Here is a 5,764-nt window from a genome sequence, read left to right as displayed (position 1 = left end):
TGGGTATTTTTGAAATCGAAAGCAAGGCAAATGAATAAGCTTTCAGATGATACCAATAACTCTACATGGCCAAAAATTGACGAGTGCCTGATTCCACCGCGTCGTGAAACAAATCATTCCATTGAACATAGCACGTCTAGCACTCAGTCCACATGAACTGAGAGTCACTGTGTATAGGTGAGGGAATGACAACATTCCAGAAGACTTTCGGAATAGGTTCAAGAGGATGCTAATACATGCACACAACTTTGTACAAGCGTAAGTCAAACTGTATCAAGTAAAAGCGCAGTGGAAGGGACAAATGTATCAGCTAATAAAAAACAGGAAGAGTACAGGTAAAAAACTGCGAAAGGATTTCATGTTTGAAAAGTTTTTTGGTATAACTATGAAGGGATTAAAAGACACATATTGCAAAGTACACGTATTTGGTAAGTGTTCATAAGAGAAAGTTTAGAAATAACAGAACATGTTTGTCAAATGGGACTCATCATCATCATAGAAACTTGTGGTTCATATCCATTAAACTCAAGCATTCATGAGGTTTAAAATAAGTTACACAATATAATCAAAGAATAGAAACGTAAAATGGTAGCATGTCCATATGTTGCATTATTATACTTTATACCTTAGCAGAGCAGAAATGATATTCCCTGGAGTTTTTGCATCACATTTGAGCATGCGAAACAAAGAAGGAAGGAGGGCTGACTGCTGAATATAAACCTCAAGTTCTGTGACTTGAAAGGGGAAATATATTTCTTTCAAGTACAGCACAGCCTCTCTATAACGACATCATCATGACCAGAAAAAAATGTTGTTATAGAGAGTTGTCGTTATAGAGAGGCATGACATATATAAATTTATGGAAAAAATCGGCACCTGGGCCCTGTGTTGCTATACAGAGGATGTCGTTATACCAAAGGTCCTAATATCTAAGGTCGTTATAGAGAGGCTGCACTGTGCAGGCACAAGAGAAATTATCTTGACTTCAATTAGTCTTGGAAGGGAAAAAAAGAAGGGGGGGGGGGGGGGAAATAAATAGACATCCTGACTGAAAACACAAGCAGCGGAAGGTGAAACTCCACTATTGATGGAATAAGACAACATAGACATCTATTATACTCTATAGTTAAATGAAAAAGTGTGATAGAATCTTCAGCACATGGTCTTTGGTCTCTGCTTTCTTTCCTTTTTATTTATTTTTCTCTTTATAGGTAAGGTTAAAAGTGTTCTGTCTTCAAGCCGATCTGCTTGCATCTATCTAGCAGCAGGGTACTAAATTTCCACAAAAGCAAAAAAGTCTCCCCCCCTCCCACCCCCATGTATTGGATAATAACTTCATCGCATACTTAAAGTTACATCGGTGTGTGTATTACAATGTATTTGAAACGTGAATTTTAAATTTTAGAGATGACAGAAGAGGATTTTTCGACGGATCAAGATAGATTCTTGCTTTAGTAAAACACAGAACATCCCTAGCAAATGCAAAGAGCGCATCTACATCAATACAAATGCTTTTTATCATCTATATAAACACATTGTGGAAGCTCTCCTTGTGGTTCCAGGTTTGTCAATATAGGAAAGAAAAAAATCTCTTAGCTCTGTGATGATTTCCATGGAATGTAAGTTTAAATCTCAGTGACTTCAGGGCTACTATACAAACAAGGCATGGCACATGTCTGCGTTCCCTTTGTTAAAAATGAAACAACCCTTCCCTTAGAACAAAGTCTTCAACGTTCAAAACACTCACACGTATACTACATTTCTGTAACTCATCAGGTTATAATCGGAAACATGCATAATAGTATTAATATTACGGGCAGAACTTGACTGGACAATAATTGTTTGACATTATCATTTTCATTTTGTACAGTAATGATCCCAACAAATATGAACCAACAAAACATACAGACGGAAAAAGGAACTATAACTATAATGTAACAGTATCAGCAAATGTAGGGAAAGTAAAGTAGAGCAACCACAAAGTTCATCACAGATTTAAAAGTGATTTTAATGTAAAAAGCACTTGCAGTAACATTCTTCTGGTCAGATCAAGTTTGTAGTCTCTTCAACTTCCAATTCTCAATAACAAAGCTTGAAGTGGAAAAATTTGATGTGCACAAAACAGAAAATGGAATAATAAAAAGTACATGATTATAAAGTCAATAGCCACAGTTGCATTTTGAGCTCTGTAGTCATGATGAAGACATTCACATCCAAAAAAGTTAAGGCAGCAGAAAAATCACCATACACATCACGTCCACTAAAGCAAAGACACTTTCCCTTTTCTTCTCCTCACTCAATAATACACGCTGGGTCAAAAATAGAAAGGTCAAACCCAGCTGCAGAGATTTGAAGTTGCGCCCACCATAAAACGTTTGTACAATGTAGGCCTACATTCATTCATAGTGTAAAACTGAACAACTTCACATTCAGCAACACATCATAATTAGATTAAATAGAAAAAATTGCCAAACTGTAAGCAGGGAACACATTTATGGTGCTTATGTTATGTATATAAATTAACTAACGTAACTAAACTATCAACTGCCATCATTGCAGAATTGTATGCTTACAATAAATAAATGATACTTCTCTGTTCAAAACTGTATCATTATAAACTACTGTAACTGTAAGCAGAAGACTCGGATGTTTCTGTGTATGTTTTTGGCACTCTAATTAAATCATCTTCACCTGTCCATCAGAGACCGTCTGAAAATCAAATTGCCAATCAAATTACAAAGATGAAATAGGCGTACATGTATTATCTCCCAATGGGCACTGGGTATGAAGGTTTGAACATTCGTTTAAATTTGAAAAAAATAAATGAGTTGTTGGTTGGAGAAAAAAAAAAAAGAAAAAAAAAAAGGCGTACATGTATTAGTACATGTATTAGGAAATAAACAGTTTCATTCATAGGAATCCTGAGCAAAAAAGGTTAGAGGAGTAGATCTACTAAAGAAGAACCTCTGTATTAGGTAACAGGCATTTATGATCCTACCACTGTAACATCTTATCTTGGTTAGGAAAACCAGACTCTTTTTGCGCTGACCAAAAATTAAAAAAATGTGTATCAATTTCAATTCAACAAGAAAACGGCACTGTTGAAAATTGACTGAAAACAAAACAGGTTGAAGGGGAAATAACTGTTCATTTACCGAGGTTGTCAGCATTGGAGTTACAGTTTCTGTTTTCTAATAGTAATAGTTAATAGAAAATTATGGTGAATATTGAAGAAGCTTATTTTGGAAACTACTCATCATAATAAGGCTGCCCCCGTCGTTTTATGCAACAAAAATTCTGAAATTATGCAAACTGAGCCCAAAAAATATGAAATTATGCGATTCTGTTAATTTCAACAAAGAATGATAAAGGAAAATAATCAGAAATTATTTTTTAAATGATCAAATTTTGCGGGGTGCATCAAAGTACGGGGACAGATAAGGTTACCGGTATGCGAGTGTCCTCCGCTACAAACATTTTCTTTGTTAAAGTAGGTGTTTTTACGCCCCCATCTCACAATTTAGATAATCAAAATTTAGGAGTCGAGCTTCCCACTCTGCCTGTCACTGTCAGACCCAAATCCGCAATAAGACTACCGTAATAGTAATAAAAGGGGGATACAACATCCCAGCAGAAAGACCAAGATACTCGACAAAAATGTCTTCCCACTTGGGAGTCGAACTCGGGACTCCTGTGTGCGACTGGGAATCGCCTAACCACTAAACCACGGACACCAGTACAGCCAGCATTGACTTCATTGAGCTGTGAATGGGACAGAATGAAAATGGAATTACGCATAGCGCGGTTCCTGTGCTCGTTTAGTTTTCAAGTGCCGCACTCACTGACCATAACCTTCTTTAACCCTATCCGTACACCCTGGGGTCATTTTGTACCCCCGGGGTTGTATTCTTCACATTTTAGAATACTTTACTTCTAGTACGAAGGTCTCTTTGAAACTTTCAGTATTTGAGTATTTTCTAAAAAAAATCATTTTGATAGACTGCTTTGCAAAACGTACGGATCGGATTAACGAGTAAATTTCCTCTTTGGAAGTGGTGGCACAGAGTTCCCAACGTCGTATGGATACGACAGTAAAACACGACGTACGGATCGGATTAACGAGTAAATTTCCTCTTTGGAAGTGGTGGCCCAGAGTTCCCAACGTCGTATGGATACGACAGTAAAACACGACGTACGGATAGGGTTAAACAGCGAAGACCTCACAGTTCCGGGCCCTCAAAGATTGTAGGCTATGTGTTTGGTGGGTTTTTTTCGCCCTCATCGACACAATTGAGATCATTTAGGAAGCGGGCTGCTTTGACTCTGCTCATCAGAACCAGCCCGGGCTGAGAGAGATACAGAACCCGGCCCAGCAGACATACGGGGATACATGTACTCGGAGAAAACAAACAAGCAAACAAACAAATCTCCCCCCTCGGGATTCGAACCCATGTGTTCTAGTTCTATGTGAGATGGGCGAAGAACATAGCAGCAGCACAACAGATGTCAGTCTGACCCACTAAGACAAGGACGATATTGGCATGTGTTAGATAGGAAAGAAAGAGCAAACCACACCGGAGCACTCACCAACCACTCAATCTTTTGGGTACTTAAATGACTTATTTGTGTGGCAAGTGCCAAACTCTTACTGAAACTTAATTAAGTCTTTTACTTTACTCATCATCCTTAAGTCGTGGACTATAGTAGGCCTACTATTAGTACATGCTGAGGACCCCTAAGGTGTGAAGAATTTCTAGATAAATTTACACTTGACGTAAAGCCCAACAGAAGCATGGGCATACTACTTCGGTTTCAAATACAGTACATTTTTTCCACAGTAGAAAGCAGGGGGAATGCTTGCCAAAAATAAGAAGAGGTGTCATCAAAACCTCTTTACACACACACTCACACTCTGTCAAAGTCAAAGTGTCTCAGAAAAAAAATAAATTTCACGCTGAATGCCTTTCCAAGCTTCTGCCGCTTATTTCATGGGGAAAAAAAAAATTAAACCCAACAATATTTAGTGCTCCAGTTTCCCTCTAAACCAAAATCAGAACTTCATGTATTATCCTAAGGAACAAAAACAAAAAACAAAGTAACAAAAACTAACAAAACAAAAACAAAACCCTCCTTCTCAGACTTTCTGCTTTCAATAATAATAATCTGTGGTACTAATAGTGCTATTGCATTTTGAGCTCACATCCCAGGTATAGTTAGCTAATGATCCCTCGCGTCTGTCGGATGATATCTGCCCCCTCATCCCTCCCACTGGAGCTTTTCTCTGTGATATTTTGGCCCTGCAGGATCCTAAAGCCCCTTCATCTCTCGTTTTATTGCAGCCAGTACATGGACTCGATCTGTTCGTTTTAACGAAGCTGGAATTACGGTTGGAAGTAGCACTAGGACTGCCTCTGAATCACGTCCTCATGTCATGCAACTTAACTTTGGGAGGGGGAGGGGGGGGTTAAGGGGTCTTCCACAGCGCGATACCGACCTGGATTTAAACTAAGCTCTTTAACGGTTGCTGTTATTAGTAGCCTTAATTGCAGGACGCATGGAGAAAAGCTGTTACCATTGTAAGCTTTTTTAAAATCCTTTTTTCTTTTTTTTTTTGGGGGGGGGGGCTTTGGTTTGTCGAAGGGGTGGGGTGGGGAGGAGGTTAAATCTGTACATGCAGAGTAGGGAAAGACGAAAGATGAAGGAGAGCCTTAATAAAATACACCGTGTAGTTAAAATTCTGTGGGATACAGAGGCGGTTTATATA

This window comes from Aplysia californica, unplaced genomic scaffold, assembly GCF_000002075.1.
Source record: "Aplysia californica isolate F4 #8 unplaced genomic scaffold, AplCal3.0 scaffold00258, whole genome shotgun sequence".
Taxonomy (NCBI): domain Eukaryota; kingdom Metazoa; phylum Mollusca; class Gastropoda; order Aplysiida; family Aplysiidae; genus Aplysia; species Aplysia californica.
Note: the sequence above shows the minus strand (reverse complement) of the source record.